Source organism: Oncorhynchus kisutch, linkage group LG17 (genome assembly GCF_002021735.2).
Source record: "Oncorhynchus kisutch isolate 150728-3 linkage group LG17, Okis_V2, whole genome shotgun sequence".
NCBI lineage: Eukaryota > Metazoa > Chordata > Actinopteri > Salmoniformes > Salmonidae > Oncorhynchus > Oncorhynchus kisutch.
Window position 1 is genome coordinate 43,183,141 of NC_034190.2, and position 17,205 is coordinate 43,200,345.

A 17,205-nucleotide genomic window follows, 5' to 3' on the forward strand; every position below is an offset into this window, starting at 1 on the left:
GATTTTTTAACCAGGGACCTCTCGCAACCTAAGCCATAATCATACACTCAAACCAACGATCTGTTTGGTGAAAGAATTATCACTTTCCACAAAAATGACGGTCAAGATATGAGTCGATGTCTCCATGTGGCTAATGAGCTGCACATAGCATTGGTGGTATAGTGGTGAGCATAGCTGCCTTCCAAGCAGTTGACCCGGGTTCGATTCCCGGCCAATGCAGATCATGAGGACTTCATTTGTTTTAGGGGCTGGATGTCATTTCAAGTGTATTACATTTGAATCATTATCGTTGTTCGTGGAAGTCAGAAATGCTCCTACATTCTGCAGGTTATCTAAAATAATAAATGTTGTGCTACTTTGAACCAACAAGTGCATATCAAAATAGATTTGCAGTCCATCGTCAAATCCATTCAGCCCCCTTGTCCTGTGCCCAAGAGGTGATAGTTGGTGTTCCGACCAGTGGCCCAAGATCTGCCTGTCTGAGCTTGTTCAAGGATCTGCAAAAGGGCTCATCCGGGATTTGAACCCGGGACCTCTCGCACCCTAAGCGAGAATCATACCCCTAGACCAACGAGCCTTATGCCAAAAGTTATTTTTTGCTTTCTGCAGCAATGACAGTGAAGATATCGATTGACGTGTCCACGATGCTTGGAACGATTGAACATCATGTGAGTGTTTTGTGCTTTACTTGTGAGCATAACAGTCTTCCAAACTCTTGACCATGCTTCAGTTCAAATCTTCTGTAGTTCATCTCATGTGTCTTTCACATTCTGTCTTCTTCAGTCGCGACAGCAAACTGATGACGAGTTTTTACAAATGAATGAAGTGCAAAATGAGATCAATTCATTTTTTTAAAGAGAAAATGAAAAAATTTGACTTCAAAAAGAATGGAACTCATTTATTTTGAGTCAAATGACGTAAAGGTACGTGAATCAAAGTAAATTAATGTTGAAAATACCCATTCAAATAGATCCGTTTTCAACTAGAGAGATTGAGACTCAGCGTATCCGTCTCGATCCTCCACAACTGCTTATGTTACCCCTCCATATCTGCAGTGAAAGATGGTGGACCTAGATCGGTTTTTGTCAAACCATAAGACATACCTATAATCGGTCTTCTCACAAAAACATCTCTAGCTTCCGAACCGTTTGACCTACAAATTCATATGACCACTCTCTGGAAAGGGGAGACCCTCACGAACACGGTGGTGTTCTCAATTTTTCTCTACATCCCCCACAAGTGTCAGGAGACTCGTCTGAAGTCAGAACCGTCTATGTGCCAACTTCTGTTTGTAGAATCCAAAATCTTTGGGCTACAAACTAATGTGACCCCACTTGTCGCAATGTTCTCTGTTTTGCCCTACGTTCCCCACAAGTGTCACGGGACTAATCTGAAGGTAACCTGTAGTGATTCAAATTATAGATTTTTTAACCAGGGACCTCTCGCAACCTAAGCCATAATCATACACTCAAACCAACGATCTGTTTGGTGAAAGAATTATCACTTTCCACAAAAATGACGGTCAAGATATGAGTCGATGTCTCCATGTGGCTAATGAGCTGCACATAGCATTGGTGGTATAGTGGTGAGCATAGCTGCCTTCCAAGCAGTTGACCCGGGTTCGATTCCCGGCCAATGCAGATCATGAGGACTTCATTTGTTTTAGGGGCTGGATGTCATTTCAAGTGTATTACATTTGAATCATTATCGTTGTTCGTGGAAGTCAGAAATGCTCCTACATTCTGCAGGTTATCTAAAATAATAAATGTTGTGCTACTTTGAACCAACAAGTGCATATCAAAATAGATTTGCAGTCCATCGTCAAATCCATTCAGCCCCCTTGTCCTGTGCCCAAGAGGTGATAGTTGGTGTTCCGACCAGTGGCCCAAGATCTGCCTGTCTGAGCTTGTTCAAGGATCTGCAAAAGGGCTCATCCGGGATTTGAACCCGGGACCTCTCGCACCCTAAGCGAGAATCATACCCCTAGACCAACGAGCCTTATGCCAAAAGTTATTTTTTGCTTTCTGCAGCAATGACAGTGAAGATATCGATTGACGTGTCCACGATGCTTGGAACGATTGAACATCATGTGAGTGTTTTGTGCTTTACTTGTGAGCATAACAGTCTTCCAAACTCTTGACCATGCTTCAGTTCAAATCTTCTGTAGTTCATCTCATGTGTCTTTCACATTCTGTCTTCTTCAGTCGCGACAGCAAACTGATGACGAGTTTTTACAAATGAATGAAGTGCAAAATGAGATCAATTCATTTTTTTAAAGAGAAAATGAAAAAATTTGACTTCAAAAAGAATGGAACTCATTTATTTTGAGTCAAATGACGTAAAGGTACGTGAATCAAAGTAAATTAATGTTGAAAATACCCATTCAAATAGATCCGTTTTCAACTAGAGAGATTGAGACTCAGCGTATCCGTCTCGATCCTCCACAACTGCTTATGTTACCCCTCCATATCTGCAGTGAAAGATGGTGGACCTAGATCGGTTTTGTCAAACCATAAGACATACCTATAATCGGTCTTCTCACAAAAACATCTCTAGCTTCCGAACCGTTTGACCTACAAATTCATATGACCACTCTCTGGAAAGGGGAGACCCTCACGAACACGGTGGTGTTCTCAATTTTTCTCTACATCCCCCACAAGTGTCAGGAGACTCGTCTGAAGTCAGAACCGTCTATGTGCCAACTTCTGTTTGTAGAATCCAAAATCTTTGGGCTACAAACTAATGTGACCCCACTTGTCGCAATGTTCTCTGTTTTGCCCTACGTTCCCCACAAGTGTCACGGGACTAATCTGAAGGTAACCTGTAGTGATTCAAATTATAGATTTTTTAACCAGGGACCTCTCGCAACCTAAGCCATAATCATACACTCAAACCAACGATCTGTTTGGTGAAAGAATTATCACTTTCCACAAAAATGACGGTCAAGATATGAGTCGATGTCTCCATGTGGCTAATGAGCTGCACATAGCATTGGTGGTATAGTGGTGAGCATAGCTGCCTTCCAAGCAGTTGACCCGGGTTCGATTCCCGGCCAATGCAGATCATGAGGACTTCATTTGTTTTAGGGGCTGGATGTCATTTCAAGTGTATTACATTTGAATCATTATCGTTGTTCGTGGAAGTCAGAAATGCTCCTACATTCTGCAGGTTATCTAAAATAATAAATGTTGTGCTACTTTGAACCAACAAGTGCATATCAAAATAGATTTGCAGTCCATCGTCAAATCCATTCAGCCCCCTTGTCCTGTGCCCAAGAGGTGATAGTTGGTGTTCCGACCAGTGGCCCAAGATCTGCCTGTCTGAGCTTGTTCAAGGATCTGCAAAAGGGCTCATCCGGGATTTGAACCCGGGACCTCTCGCACCCTAAGCGAGAATCATACCCCTAGACCAACGAGCCTTATGCCAAAAGTTATTTTTTGCTTTCTGCAGCAATGACAGTGAAGATATCGATTGACGTGTCCACGATGCTTGGAACGATTGAACATCATGTGAGTGTTTTGTGCTTTACTTGTGAGCATAACAGTCTTCCAAACTCTTGACCATGCTTCAGTTCAAATCTTCTGTAGTTCATCTCATGTGTCTTTCACATTCTGTCTTCTTCAGTCGCGACAGCAAACTGATGACGAGTTTTTACAAATGAATGAAGTGCAAAATGAGATCAATTCATTTTTTTAAAGAGAAAATGAAAAAATTTGACTTCAAAAAGAATGGAACTCATTTATTTTGAGTCAAATGACGTAAAGGTACGTGAATCAAAGTAAATTAATGTTGAAAATACCCATTCAAATAGATCCGTTTTCAACTAGAGAGATTGAGACTCAGCGTATCCGTCTCGATCCTCCACAACTGCTTATGTTACCCCTCCATATCTGCAGTGAAAGATGGTGGACCTAGATCGGTTTTTGTCAAACCATAAGACATACCTATAATCGGTCTTCTCACAAAAACATCTCTAGCTTCCGAACCGTTTGACCTACAAATTCATATGACCACTCTCTGGAAAGGGGAGACCCTCACGAACACGGTGGTGTTCTCAATTTTTCTCTACATCCCCCACAAGTGTCAGGAGACTCGTCTGAAGTCAGAACCGTCTATGTGCCAACTTCTGTTTGTAGAATCCAAAATCTTTGGGCTACAAACTAATGTGACCCCACTTGTCGCAATGTTCTCTGTTTTGCCCTACGTTCCCCACAAGTGTCACGGGACTAATCTGAAGGTAACCTGTAGTGATTCAAATTATAGATTTTTTAACCAGGGACCTCTCGCAACCTAAGCCATAATCATACACTCAAACCAACGATCTGTTTGGTGAAAGAATTATCACTTTCCACAAAAATGACGGTCAAGATATGAGTCGATGTCTCCATGTGGCTAATGAGCTGCACATAGCATTGGTGGTATAGTGGTGAGCATAGCTGCCTTCCAAGCAGTTGACCCGGGTTCGATTCCCGGCCAATGCAGATCATGAGGACTTCATTTGTTTTAGGGGCTGGATGTCATTTCAAGTGTATTACATTTGAATCATTATCGTTGTTCGTGGAAGTCAGAAATGCTCCTACATTCTGCAGGTTATCTAAAATAATAAATGTTGTGCTACTTTGAACCAACAAGTGCATATCAAAATAGATTTGCAGTCCATCGTCAAATCCATTCAGCCCCCTTGTCCTGTGCCCAAGAGGTGATAGTTGGTGTTCCGACCAGTGGCCCAAGATCTGCCTGTCTGAGCTTGTTCAAGGATCTGCAAAAGGGCTCATCCGGGATTTGAACCCGGGACCTCTCGCACCCTAAGCGAGAATCATACCCCTAGACCAACGAGCCTTATGCCAAAAGTTATTTTTTGCTTTCTGCAGCAATGACAGTGAAGATATCGATTGACGTGTCCACGATGCTTGGAACGATTGAACATCATGTGAGTGTTTTGTGCTTTACTTGTGAGCATAACAGTCTTCCAAACTCTTGACCATGCTTCAGTTCAAATCTTCTGTAGTTCATCTCATGTGTCTTTCACATTCTGTCTTCTTCAGTCGCGACAGCAAACTGATGACGAGTTTTTACAAATGAATGAAGTGCAAAATGAGATCAATTCATTTTTTTAAAGAGAAAATGAAAAAATTTGACTTCAAAAAGAATGGAACTCATTTATTTTGAGTCAAATGACGTAAAGGTACGTGAATCAAAGTAAATTAATGTTGAAAATACCCATTCAAATAGATCCGTTTTCAACTAGAGAGATTGAGACTCAGCGTATCCGTCTCGATCCTCCACAACTGCTTATGTTACCCCTCCATATCTGCAGTGAAAGATGGTGGACCTAGATCGGTTTTTGTCAAACCATAAGACATACCTATAATCGGTCTTCTCACAAAAACATCTCTAGCTTCCGAACCGTTTGACCTACAAATTCATATGACCACTCTCTGGAAAGGGGAGACCCTCACGAACACGGTGGTGTTCTCAATTTTTCTCTACATCCCCCACAAGTGTCAGGAGACTCGTCTGAAGTCAGAACCGTCTATGTGCCAACTTCTGTTTGTAGAATCCAAAATCTTTGGGCTACAAACTAATGTGACCCCACTTGTCGCAATGTTCTCTGTTTTGCCCTACGTTCCCCACAAGTGTCACGGGACTAATCTGAAGGTAACCTGTAGTGATTCAAATTATAGATTTTTTAACCAGGGACCTCTCGCAACCTAAGCCATAATCATACACTCAAACCAACGATCTGTTTGGTGAAAGAATTATCACTTTCCACAAAAATGACGGTCAAGATATGAGTCGATGTCTCCATGTGGCTAATGAGCTGCACATAGCATTGGTGGTATAGTGGTGAGCATAGCTGCCTTCCAAGCAGTTGACCCGGGTTCGATTCCCGGCCAATGCAGATCATGAGGACTTCATTTGTTTTAGGGGCTGGATGTCATTTCAAGTGTATTACATTTGAATCATTATCGTTGTTCGTGGAAGTCAGAAATGCTCCTACATTCTGCAGGTTATCTAAAATAATAAATGTTGTGCTACTTTGAACCAACAAGTGCATATCAAAATAGATTTGCAGTCCATCGTCAAATCCATTCAGCCCCCTTGTCCTGTGCCCAAGAGGTGATAGTTGGTGTTCCGACCAGTGGCCCAAGATCTGCCTGTCTGAGCTTGTTCAAGGATCTGCAAAAGGGCTCATCCGGGATTTGAACCCGGGACCTCTCGCACCCTAAGCGAGAATCATACCCCTAGACCAACGAGCCTTATGCCAAAAGTTATTTTTTGCTTTCTGCAGCAATGACAGTGAAGATATCGATTGACGTGTCCACGATGCTTGGAACGATTGAACATCATGTGAGTGTTTTGTGCTTTACTTGTGAGCATAACAGTCTTCCAAACTCTTGACCATGCTTCAGTTCAAATCTTCTGTAGTTCATCTCATGTGTCTTTCACATTCTGTCTTCTTCAGTCGCGACAGCAAACTGATGACGAGTTTTTACAAATGAATGAAGTGCAAAATGAGATCAATTCATTTTTTTAAAGAGAAAATGAAAAAATTTGACTTCAAAAAGAATGGAACTCATTTATTTTGAGTCAAATGACGTAAAGGTACGTGAATCAAAGTAAATTAATGTTGAAAATACCCATTCAAATAGATCCGTTTTCAACTAGAGAGATTGAGACTCAGCGTATCCGTCTCGATCCTCCACAACTGCTTATGTTACCCCTCCATATCTGCAGTGAAAGATGGTGGACCTAGATCGGTTTTTGTCAAACCATAAGACATACCTATAATCGGTCTTCTCACAAAAACATCTCTAGCTTCCGAACCGTTTGACCTACAAATTCATATGACCACTCTCTGGAAAGGGGAGACCCTCACGAACACGGTGGTGTTCTCAATTTTTCTCTACATCCCCCACAAGTGTCAGGAGACTCGTCTGAAGTCAGAACCGTCTATGTGCCAACTTCTGTTTGTAGAATCCAAAATCTTTGGGCTACAAACTAATGTGACCCCACTTGTCGCAATGTTCTCTGTTTTGCCCTACGTTCCCCACAAGTGTCACGGGACTAATCTGAAGGTAACCTGTAGTGATTCAAATTATAGATTTTTTAACCAGGGACCTCTCGCAACCTAAGCCATAATCATACACTCAAACCAACGATCTGTTTGGTGAAAGAATTATCACTTTCCACAAAAATGACGGTCAAGATATGAGTCGATGTCTCCATGTGGCTAATGAGCTGCACATAGCATTGGTGGTATAGTGGTGAGCATAGCTGCCTTCCAAGCAGTTGACCCGGGTTCGATTCCCGGCCAATGCAGATCATGAGGACTTCATTTGTTTTAGGGGCTGGATGTCATTTCAAGTGTATTACATTTGAATCATTATCGTTGTTCGTGGAAGTCAGAAATGCTCCTACATTCTGCAGGTTATCTAAAATAATAAATGTTGTGCTACTTTGAACCAACAAGTGCATATCAAAATAGATTTGCAGTCCATCGTCAAATCCATTCAGCCCCCTTGTCCTGTGCCCAAGAGGTGATAGTTGGTGTTCCGACCAGTGGCCCAAGATCTGCCTGTCTGAGCTTGTTCAAGGATCTGCAAAAGGGCTCATCCGGGATTTGAACCCGGGACCTCTCGCACCCTAAGCGAGAATCATACCCCTAGACCAACGAGCCTTATGCCAAAAGTTATTTTTTGCTTTCTGCAGCAATGACAGTGAAGATATCGATTGACGTGTCCACGATGCTTGGAACGATTGAACATCATGTGAGTGTTTTGTGCTTTACTTGTGAGCATAACAGTCTTCCAAACTCTTGACCATGCTTCAGTTCAAATCTTCTGTAGTTCATCTCATGTGTCTTTCACATTCTGTCTTCTTCAGTCGCGACAGCAAACTGATGACGAGTTTTTACAAATGAATGAAGTGCAAAATGAGATCAATTCATTTTTTTAAAGAGAAAATGAAAAAATTTGACTTCAAAAAGAATGGAACTCATTTATTTTGAGTCAAATGACGTAAAGGTACGTGAATCAAAGTAAATTAATGTTGAAAATACCCATTCAAATAGATCCGTTTTCAACTAGAGAGATTGAGACTCAGCGTATCCGTCTCGATCCTCCACAACTGCTTATGTTACCCCTCCATATCTGCAGTGAAAGATGGTGGACCTAGATCGGTCTTTGTCAAACCATAAGACATACCTATAATCGGTCTTCTCACAAAAACATCTCTAGCTTCCGAACCGTTTGACCTACAAATTCATATGACCACTCTCTGGAAAGGGGAGACCCTCACGAACACGGTGGTGTTCTCAATTTTTCTCTACATCCCCCACAAGTGTCAGGAGACTCGTCTGAAGTCAGAACCGTCTATGTGCCAACTTCTGTTTGTAGAATCCAAAATCTTTGGGCTACAAACTAATGTGACCCCACTTGTCGCAATGTTCTCTGTTTTGCCCTACGTTCCCCACAAGTGTCACGGGACTAATCTGAAGGTAACCTGTAGTGATTCAAATTATAGATTTTTTAACCAGGGACCTCTCGCAACCTAAGCCATAATCATACACTCAAACCAACGATCTGTTTGGTGAAAGAATTATCACTTTCCACAAAAATGACGGTCAAGATATGAGTCGATGTCTCCATGTGGCTAATGAGCTGCACATAGCATTGGTGGTATAGTGGTGAGCATAGCTGCCTTCCAAGCAGTTGACCCGGGTTCGATTCCCGGCCAATGCAGATCATGAGGACTTCATTTGTTTTAGGGGCTGGATGTCATTTCAAGTGTATTACATTTGAATCATTATCGTTGTTCGTGGAAGTCAGAAATGCTCCTACATTCTGCAGGTTATCTAAAATAATAAATGTTGTGCTACTTTGAACCAACAAGTGCATATCAAAATAGATTTGCAGTCCATCGTCAAATCCATTCAGCCCCCTTGTCCTGTGCCCAAGAGGTGATAGTTGGTGTTCCGACCAGTGGCCCAAGATCTGCCTGTCTGAGCTTGTTCAAGGATCTGCAAAAGGGCTCATCCGGGATTTGAACCCGGGACCTCTCGCACCCTAAGCGAGAATCATACCCCTAGACCAACGAGCCTTATGCCAAAAGTTATTTTTTGCTTTCTGCAGCAATGACAGTGAAGATATCGATTGACGTGTCCACGATGCTTGGAACGATTGAACATCATGTGAGTGTTTTGTGCTTTACTTGTGAGCATAACAGTCTTCCAAACTCTTGACCATGCTTCAGTTCAAATCTTCTGTAGTTCATCTCATGTGTCTTTCACATTCTGTCTTCTTCAGTCGCGACAGCAAACTGATGACGAGTTTTTACAAATGAATGAAGTGCAAAATGAGATCAATTCATTTTTTTAAAGAGAAAATGAAAAAATTTGACTTCAAAAAGAATGGAACTCATTTATTTTGAGTCAAATGACGTAAAGGTACGTGAATCAAAGTAAATTAATGTTGAAAATACCCATTCAAATAGATCCGTTTTCAACTAGAGAGATTGAGACTCAGCGTATCCGTCTCGATCCTCCACAACTGCTTATGTTACCCCTCCATATCTGCAGTGAAAGATGGTGGACCTAGATCGGTCTTTGTCAAACCATAAGACATACCTATAATCGGTCTTCTCACAAAAACATCTCTAGCTTCCGAACCGTTTGACCTACAAATTCATATGACCACTCTCTGGAAAGGGGAGACCCTCACGAACACGGTGGTGTTCTCAATTTTTCTCTACATCCCCCACAAGTGTCAGGAGACTCGTCTGAAGTCAGAACCGTCTATGTGCCAACTTCTGTTTGTAGAATCCAAAATCTTTGGGCTACAAACTAATGTGACCCCACTTGTCGCAATGTTCTCTGTTTTGCCCTACGTTCCCCACAAGTGTCACGGGACTAATCTGAAGGTAACCTGTAGTGATTCAAATTATAGATTTTTTAACCAGGGACCTCTCGCAACCTAAGCCATAATCATACACTCAAACCAACGATCTGTTTGGTGAAAGAATTATCACTTTCCACAAAAATGACGGTCAAGATATGAGTCGATGTCTCCATGTGGCTAATGAGCTGCACATAGCATTGGTGGTATAGTGGTGAGCATAGCTGCCTTCCAAGCAGTTGACCCGGGTTCGATTCCCGGCCAATGCAGATCATGAGGACTTCATTTGTTTTAGGGGCTGGATGTCATTTCAAGTGTATTACATTTGAATCATTATCGTTGTTCGTGGAAGTCAGAAATGCTCCTACATTCTGCAGGTTATCTAAAATAATAAATGTTGTGCTACTTTGAACCAACAAGTGCATATCAAAATAGATTTGCAGTCCATCGTCAAATCCATTCAGCCCCCTTGTCCTGTGCCCAAGAGGTGATAGTTGGTGTTCCGACCAGTGGCCCAAGATCTGCCTGTCTGAGCTTGTTCAAGGATCTGCAAAAGGGCTCATCCGGGATTTGAACCCGGGACCTCTCGCACCCTAAGCGAGAATCATACCCCTAGACCAACGAGCCTTATGCCAAAAGTTATTTTTTGCTTTCTGCAGCAATGACAGTGAAGATATCGATTGACGTGTCCACGATGCTTGGAACGATTGAACATCATGTGAGTGTTTTGTGCTTTACTTGTGAGCATAACAGTCTTCCAAACTCTTGACCATGCTTCAGTTCAAATCTTCTGTAGTTCATCTCATGTGTCTTTCACATTCTGTCTTCTTCAGTCGCGACAGCAAACTGATGACGAGTTTTTACAAATGAATGAAGTGCAAAATGAGATCAATTCATTTTTTTAAAGAGAAAATGAAAAAATTTGACTTCAAAAAGAATGGAACTCATTTATTTTGAGTCAAATGACGTAAAGGTACGTGAATCAAAGTAAATTAATGTTGAAAATACCCATTCAAATAGATCCGTTTTCAACTAGAGAGATTGAGACTCAGCGTATCCGTCTCGATCCTCCACAACTGCTTATGTTACCCCTCCATATCTGCAGTGAAAGATGGTGGACCTAGATCGGTCTTTGTCAAACCATAAGACATACCTATAATCGGTCTTCTCACAAAAACATCTCTAGCTTCCGAACCGTTTGACCTACAAATTCATATGACCACTCTCTGGAAAGGGGAGACCCTCACGAACACGGTGGTATTCTCAATTTTTCTCTACATCCCCCACAAGTGTCAGGAGACTCGTCTGAAGTCAGAACCGTCTATGTGCCAACTTCTGTTTGTAGAATCCAAAATCTTTGGGCTACAAACTAATGTGACCCCACTTGTCGCAATGTTCTCTGTTTTGCCCTACGTTCCCCACAAGTGTCACGGGACTAATCTGAAGGTAACCTGTAGTGATTCAAATTATAGATTTTTTAACCAGGGACCTCTCGCAACCTAAGCCATAATCATACACTCAAACCAACGATCTGTTTGGTGAAAGAATTATCACTTTCCACAAAAATGACGGTCAAGATATGAGTCGATGTCTCCATGTGGCTAATGAGCTGCACATAGCATTGGTGGTATAGTGGTGAGCATAGCTGCCTTCCAAGCAGTTGACCCGGGTTCGATTCCCGGCCAATGCAGATCATGAGGACTTCATTTGTTTTAGGGGCTGGATGTCATTTCAAGTGTATTACATTTGAATCATTATCGTTGTTCGTGGAAGTCAGAAATGCTCCTACATTCTGCAGGTTATCTAAAATAATAAATGTTGTGCTACTTTGAACCAACAAGTGCATATCAAAATAGATTTGCAGTCCATCGTCAAATCCATTCAGCCCCCTTGTCCTGTGCCCAAGAGGTGATAGTTGGTGTTCCGACCAGTGGCCCAAGATCTGCCTGTCTGAGCTTGTTCAAGGATCTGCAAAAGGGCTCATCCGGGATTTGAACCCGGGACCTCTCGCACCCTAAGCGAGAATCATACCCCTAGACCAACGAGCCTTATGCCAAAAGTTATTTTTTGCTTTCTGCAGCAATGACAGTGAAGATATCGATTGACGTGTCCACGATGCTTGGAACGATTGAACATCATGTGAGTGTTTTGTGCTTTACTTGTGAGCATAACAGTCTTCCAAACTCTTGACCATGCTTCAGTTCAAATCTTCTGTAGTTCATCTCATGTGTCTTTCACATTCTGTCTTCTTCAGTCGCGACAGCAAACTGATGACGAGTTTTTACAAATGAATGAAGTGCAAAATGAGATCAATTCATTTTTTTAAAGAGAAAATGAAAAAATTTGACTTCAAAAAGAATGGAACTCATTTATTTTGAGTCAAATGACGTAAAGGTACGTGAATCAAAGTAAATTAATGTTGAAAATACCCATTCAAATAGATCCGTTTTCAACTAGAGAGATTGAGACTCAGCGTATCCGTCTCGATCCTCCACAACTGCTTATGTTACCCCTCCATATCTGCAGTGAAAGATGGTGGACCTAGATCGGTTTTTGTCAAACCATAAGACATACCTATAATCGGTCTTCTCACAAAAACATCTCTAGCTTCCGAACCGTTTGACCTACAAATTCATATGACCACTCTCTGGAAAGGGGAGACCCTCACGAACACGGTGGTATTCTCAATTTTTCTCTACATCCCCCACAAGTGTCAGGAGACTCGTCTGAAGTCAGAACCGTCTATGTGCCAACTTCTGTTTGTAGAATCCAAAATCTTTGGGCTACAAACTAATGTGACCCCACTTGCCGCAATGTTCTCTGTTTTGCCCTACGTTCCCCACAAGTGTCACAGGACTAATCTGAAGGTAACCTGTAGTGATTCAAATTATAGATTTTTTAACCAGGGACCTCTCAAACCTAAGCCATAATCATACACCCAAACCAACGATCTGTTTGGTCAAAGAATTATAACTTTCCACAAAAATGACGGTCAAGATATGAGTCGATGTCTCCATGTGGCTAAGGAGCTGCACATAGCATTGGTGGTATAGTGGTGAGCATAGCTGCCTTCCAAGCAGTTGACCCGGGTTCGATTCCCGGCCAATGCAGATCATGAGGACTTCATTTGTTTTAGGGGCTGGATGTCATTTCAAGTGTATTACATTTGAATCATTATCGTTGTTCGTGGAAGTCAGAAATGCTCCTACATTCTGCAGGTTATCTAAAATAATAAATGTTGTGCTACTTTGAACCAACAAGTGCATATCAAAAAAGATTTGCAGTACATCGTCAAATCGGTTTTTGTCAAACCATAAGACATACCTATAATCGGTCTTCTCACAAAAACATCTCTAGCTTCCGAACCGTTTGACCTACAAATTCATATGACCACTCTCTGGAAAGGGGAGACACTCACGAACACGGTGGTATTCTTAATTCTTCTCTACATCCCCCACAAGTGTCAGGAGACTCGTCTGAAGTCAGAACCGTCTATGTGCCAACTTCTGTTTGTAGAATCCAAAATCTTTGGGCTACAAACTAATGTGACCCCACTTGTCGCAATGTTCTCTGTTTTGCCCTACGTTCCCCACAAGTGTCACGGGACTAATCTGAAGGTAACCTGTAGTGATTCAAATTATAGATTTTTTAACCAGGGACCTCTCAAACCTAAGCCATAATCATACACCCAAACCAACGATCTGTTTGGTCAAAGAATTATCACTTTCCACAAAAATGACGGTCAAGATATGAGTCGATGTCTCCATGTGGCTAATGAGCTGCACATAGCATTGGTGGTATAGTGGTGAGCATAGCTTCCTTCCAAGCAGTTGACCCGGCTTCGATTCCCGGCCAATGCAGATCATGAGGACTTCATTTGTTTTATGGGCTGGATGTCATTTCAAGTGTATTACATTTGAATCATTATCGTTGTTCGTGGAAGTCAGAAATGCTCCTACATTCTGCAGGTTATCTAAAATAATAAATGTTGTGCTACTTTGAACCAACAAGTGCATATCAAAATAGATTTGCAGTCCATCGTCAAATCCATTCAGGCACCTTGTCCTGTGCCCAAGAGGTGATAGTTGGTGTTCCGACCAGTGGCCCAAGATCTGCCTGTCTGAGCTTGTTCAAGGATCTGCAAAAGGGCTCATCCGGGATTTGAACCCGGGACCTCTCGCACCCTAAGCGAGAATCATACCCCTAGACCAACGAGCCTTATGCCAAAAGTTATTTTTTGCTTTCTGCAGCAATGACAGTGAAGATATCGATTGACGTGTCCACGATGCTTGGAACGATTGAACATCATGTGAGTGTTTTGTGCTTTACTTGTGAGCATAACAGTCTTCCAAACTCTTGACCATGCTTCAGTTCAAATCTTCTGTAGTTCATCTCATGTGTCTTTCACATTCTGTCTTCTTCAGTCGCGACAGCAAACTGATGACGAGTTTTTACAAATGAATGAAGTGCAAAATGAGATCAATTCATTTTTTTAAAGAGAAAATGAAAAAATTTGGCTTCAAAAAGAATGGAACTCATTTATTTTGAGTCAAATGACGTAAAGGTACGTGAATCAAAGTAAATTAATGTTGAAAATACCCATTCAAATAGATCAGTTTTCAACTAGAGAGATTGAGACTCAGCGTATCCGTCTCGATCCTCCACAACTGCTTATGTTACCCCTCCATATCTGCAGTGAAAGATGGTGGACCTAGATCGGTTTTTGTCAAACCATAAGACATACCTATAATCGGTCTTCTCACAAAAACATCTCTAGACACTCACGAACATCTAAAACATCTCTAGACACTCACGAACACGGTGGTATTCTCAATTCTTCTCTACATCCCCCACAAGTGTCAGGAGACTCGTCTGAAGTCAGAACCGTCTATGTGCCAACTTCTGTTTGTAGAATCCAAAATCTTTGGGCTACAAACTAATGTGACCCCACTTGCCGCAATGTTCTCTGTTTTGCCCTACGTTCCCCACAAGTGTCACAGGACTAATCTGAAGGTAACCTGTAGTGATTCAAATTATAGATTTTTTAACCAGGGACCTCTCGCAACCTAAGCCATAATCATACACCCAAACCAACGATCTGTTTGGTCAAAGAATGATCACTTTTCACAAAAATTACGGTCAAGATATGAGTCGATGTCTCCATGTGGCTAATGAGCTGCACATAGCATTGGTGGTATAGTGGTGAGCATAGCTGCCTTCCAAGCAGTTGACCCGGGTTCGATTCCCGGCCAATGCAGATCATGAGGACTTCATTTGTTTTAGGGGCTGGATGTCATTTCAAGTGTATTACATTTGAATCATTATCGTTGTTCGTGCAAGTCAGAAATGCTCCTACATTCTGCAGGTTATCTAAAATAATAAATGTTGTGCTACTTTGAACCAACAAGTGCATATCAATATAGATTTGCAGTCCATCGTCAAATCCATTCAGCCACCTTGTCCTGTGCCCAAGAGGTGATAGTTGGTGTTCCGACCAGTGGCCCAAGATCTGCCTGTCTGATCTTGTTCAAGGATCTGCAAAAGGGCTCATCCGGGATTTGAACCCGGGACCTCTCGCACCCTAAGCGAGAATCATTCCCCTAAAACCAACGAGCCTTATGCCAAAAATTCTTTTTTGCTTTCTGCAGCAATGACAGTGAAGATATCGATTGACGCGTCCACGATGCTTGGAACGATTGAACATCATGTGAGTGTTTTGTGCTTTACTTGTGAGCATAACAGTCTTCCAAACTCTTGACCATGCTTCAGTTCAAATCTTCTGTAGTTCATCTCATGTGTCTTTCACATTCTGTCTTCTTCAGTCGCGACAGCAAACTGATGACGAGTTTTTACAAATGAATGAAGTGCAAAATGAGATCAATTCATTTTTTTAAAGAGAAAATGAAAAAATTTGACTTCAAAAAGAATGGAACTCATTTATTTTGAGTCAAATGACGTAAAGGTACGTGAATCAAAGTAAATTAATGTTGAAAATACCCATTCTAATAGATCAGTTTTCAACTAGAGAGATTGAGACTCAGCGTATCCATCTCGATCCTCCACAACTGCTTATGTTCCCCCTCCATATCTGCAGTGAAAGATGGTGGACCTAGATCGGTTTTTGTCAAACCATAAGACATACCTATAATCGGTCTTCTCACAAAAACATCTCTAGACACTCACGAACATCTAAAACATCTCTAGACACTCACGAACACGGTGGTATTCTCAATTCTTCTCTACATCCCCCACAAGTGTCAGGAGACTCGTCTGAAGTCAGAACCGTCTATGTGCCAACTTCTGTTTGTAGAATCCAAAATCTTTGGGCTACAAACTAATGTGACCCCACTTGCCGCAATGTTCTCTGTTTTGCCCTACGTTCCCCACAAGTGTCACAGGACTAATCTGAAGGTAACCTGTAGTGATTCAAATTATAGATTTTTTAACCAGGGACCTCTCGCAACCTAAGCCATAATCATACACTCAAACCAACTATCTGTTTGGTGAAAGAATTATCAATTTCCACAAAAATGATGGTCAAGATATGAGTCGATGTCTCCATGTGGCTAATGAGCTACACATAGCATTGGTGGTATAGTGGTGAGCATAGCTGCCTTCCAAGCAGTTGACCCGGCTTCGATTCCCAGCCAATGCAGATCATGAGGACTTCATTTGTTTTAGGGGCTGGATGTCATTTCAAGTGTATTACATTTGAATCATTATCGTTGTTCGTGGTAGTCAGAAATGCTCCTACATTCTGCAGGTTATCTAAAATAATAAATGTTGTGCTACTTTGAACCAACAAGTGCATATCAAAATAGATTTGCAGTCCATCGTCAAATCCATTCAGGCACCTTGTCCTGTGCCCAAGAGGTGATAGTTGGTGTTCCGACCAGTGGCCCAAGATCTGCCTGTCTGAGCTTATTCAAGGATCTGCAAAAGGGCTCATCCGGGATTTGAACCCGGGACCTCTCACACCCTAAGCGAGAATCATACCCCTAGACCAACGAGCCTTATGCCAAAAGTTATTTTTTGCTTTCTGCAGCAATGACAGTGAAGATATCGATTGACGTGTCCACGATGCTTGGAACGATTGAACATCATGTGAGTGTTTTGTGCTTTACTTGTGAGCATAACAGTCTTCCAAACTCTTGACCATGCTTCAGTTCAAATTTTCTGTAGTTCATCTCATGTGTCTTTCACATTCTGTCTTCTTCAGTCGCGACAGCAAACTGATGACGAGTTTTTACAAATGAATGAAGTGCAAAATGAGATCAATTCATTTTTTTAAAGAGAAAATGAAAAAATT

The 17,205-nt window shown here is 41.8% G+C and overlaps 25 non-coding genes across 25 annotated transcripts; 13 read left to right on the plus strand and 12 right to left on the minus strand.

The window, feature by feature from the left end:
• The first annotated feature begins 147 nt into the window (after positions 1-147).
• trnag-ucc (transfer RNA glycine (anticodon UCC)) lies at positions 148-219 on the plus strand. The gene has a single exon. It is a non-coding gene; the product is annotated as a tRNA-Gly (tRNA).
• Positions 220-505: 286 nt separating this feature from the next.
• Positions 506-577, minus strand: trnap-agg (transfer RNA proline (anticodon AGG)). Its single transcript has one exon. It is a non-coding gene; the product is annotated as a tRNA-Pro (tRNA).
• Positions 578-1,568: 991 nt separating this feature from the next.
• trnag-ucc (transfer RNA glycine (anticodon UCC)) lies at positions 1,569-1,640 on the plus strand. Its single transcript has one exon. It is a non-coding gene; the product is annotated as a tRNA-Gly (tRNA).
• Positions 1,641-1,926: 286 nt separating this feature from the next.
• trnap-agg (transfer RNA proline (anticodon AGG)) lies at positions 1,927-1,998 on the minus strand. The gene has a single exon. It is a non-coding gene; the product is annotated as a tRNA-Pro (tRNA).
• A 990-nt stretch (positions 1,999-2,988) lies between these two features.
• On the plus strand, positions 2,989-3,060 carry trnag-ucc (transfer RNA glycine (anticodon UCC)). The gene has a single exon. It is a non-coding gene; the product is annotated as a tRNA-Gly (tRNA).
• A 286-nt stretch (positions 3,061-3,346) lies between these two features.
• trnap-agg (transfer RNA proline (anticodon AGG)) lies at positions 3,347-3,418 on the minus strand. Its single transcript has one exon. It is a non-coding gene; the product is annotated as a tRNA-Pro (tRNA).
• A 991-nt stretch (positions 3,419-4,409) lies between these two features.
• On the plus strand, positions 4,410-4,481 carry trnag-ucc (transfer RNA glycine (anticodon UCC)). Its single transcript has one exon. It is a non-coding gene; the product is annotated as a tRNA-Gly (tRNA).
• Positions 4,482-4,767: 286 nt separating this feature from the next.
• trnap-agg (transfer RNA proline (anticodon AGG)) lies at positions 4,768-4,839 on the minus strand. Its single transcript has one exon. It is a non-coding gene; the product is annotated as a tRNA-Pro (tRNA).
• Positions 4,840-5,830: 991 nt separating this feature from the next.
• On the plus strand, positions 5,831-5,902 carry trnag-ucc (transfer RNA glycine (anticodon UCC)). The gene has a single exon. It is a non-coding gene; the product is annotated as a tRNA-Gly (tRNA).
• Positions 5,903-6,188: 286 nt separating this feature from the next.
• Positions 6,189-6,260, minus strand: trnap-agg (transfer RNA proline (anticodon AGG)). The gene has a single exon. It is a non-coding gene; the product is annotated as a tRNA-Pro (tRNA).
• A 991-nt stretch (positions 6,261-7,251) lies between these two features.
• trnag-ucc (transfer RNA glycine (anticodon UCC)) lies at positions 7,252-7,323 on the plus strand. The gene has a single exon. It is a non-coding gene; the product is annotated as a tRNA-Gly (tRNA).
• A 286-nt stretch (positions 7,324-7,609) lies between these two features.
• trnap-agg (transfer RNA proline (anticodon AGG)) lies at positions 7,610-7,681 on the minus strand. Its single transcript has one exon. It is a non-coding gene; the product is annotated as a tRNA-Pro (tRNA).
• A 991-nt stretch (positions 7,682-8,672) lies between these two features.
• Positions 8,673-8,744, plus strand: trnag-ucc (transfer RNA glycine (anticodon UCC)). The gene has a single exon. It is a non-coding gene; the product is annotated as a tRNA-Gly (tRNA).
• Positions 8,745-9,030: 286 nt separating this feature from the next.
• On the minus strand, positions 9,031-9,102 carry trnap-agg (transfer RNA proline (anticodon AGG)). Its single transcript has one exon. It is a non-coding gene; the product is annotated as a tRNA-Pro (tRNA).
• A 991-nt stretch (positions 9,103-10,093) lies between these two features.
• On the plus strand, positions 10,094-10,165 carry trnag-ucc (transfer RNA glycine (anticodon UCC)). The gene has a single exon. It is a non-coding gene; the product is annotated as a tRNA-Gly (tRNA).
• A 286-nt stretch (positions 10,166-10,451) lies between these two features.
• Positions 10,452-10,523, minus strand: trnap-agg (transfer RNA proline (anticodon AGG)). Its single transcript has one exon. It is a non-coding gene; the product is annotated as a tRNA-Pro (tRNA).
• A 991-nt stretch (positions 10,524-11,514) lies between these two features.
• Positions 11,515-11,586, plus strand: trnag-ucc (transfer RNA glycine (anticodon UCC)). Its single transcript has one exon. It is a non-coding gene; the product is annotated as a tRNA-Gly (tRNA).
• Positions 11,587-11,872: 286 nt separating this feature from the next.
• On the minus strand, positions 11,873-11,944 carry trnap-agg (transfer RNA proline (anticodon AGG)). Its single transcript has one exon. It is a non-coding gene; the product is annotated as a tRNA-Pro (tRNA).
• A 990-nt stretch (positions 11,945-12,934) lies between these two features.
• trnag-ucc (transfer RNA glycine (anticodon UCC)) lies at positions 12,935-13,006 on the plus strand. The gene has a single exon. It is a non-coding gene; the product is annotated as a tRNA-Gly (tRNA).
• A 678-nt stretch (positions 13,007-13,684) lies between these two features.
• trnag-ucc (transfer RNA glycine (anticodon UCC)) lies at positions 13,685-13,756 on the plus strand. The gene has a single exon. It is a non-coding gene; the product is annotated as a tRNA-Gly (tRNA).
• Positions 13,757-14,042: 286 nt separating this feature from the next.
• trnap-agg (transfer RNA proline (anticodon AGG)) lies at positions 14,043-14,114 on the minus strand. The gene has a single exon. It is a non-coding gene; the product is annotated as a tRNA-Pro (tRNA).
• Positions 14,115-15,081: 967 nt separating this feature from the next.
• Positions 15,082-15,153, plus strand: trnag-ucc (transfer RNA glycine (anticodon UCC)). The gene has a single exon. It is a non-coding gene; the product is annotated as a tRNA-Gly (tRNA).
• A 286-nt stretch (positions 15,154-15,439) lies between these two features.
• trnap-agg (transfer RNA proline (anticodon AGG)) lies at positions 15,440-15,512 on the minus strand. The gene has a single exon. It is a non-coding gene; the product is annotated as a tRNA-Pro (tRNA).
• A 967-nt stretch (positions 15,513-16,479) lies between these two features.
• On the plus strand, positions 16,480-16,551 carry trnag-ucc (transfer RNA glycine (anticodon UCC)). The gene has a single exon. It is a non-coding gene; the product is annotated as a tRNA-Gly (tRNA).
• Positions 16,552-16,837: 286 nt separating this feature from the next.
• On the minus strand, positions 16,838-16,909 carry trnap-agg (transfer RNA proline (anticodon AGG)). The gene has a single exon. It is a non-coding gene; the product is annotated as a tRNA-Pro (tRNA).
• Positions 16,910-17,205: the final 296 nt, after the last annotated feature.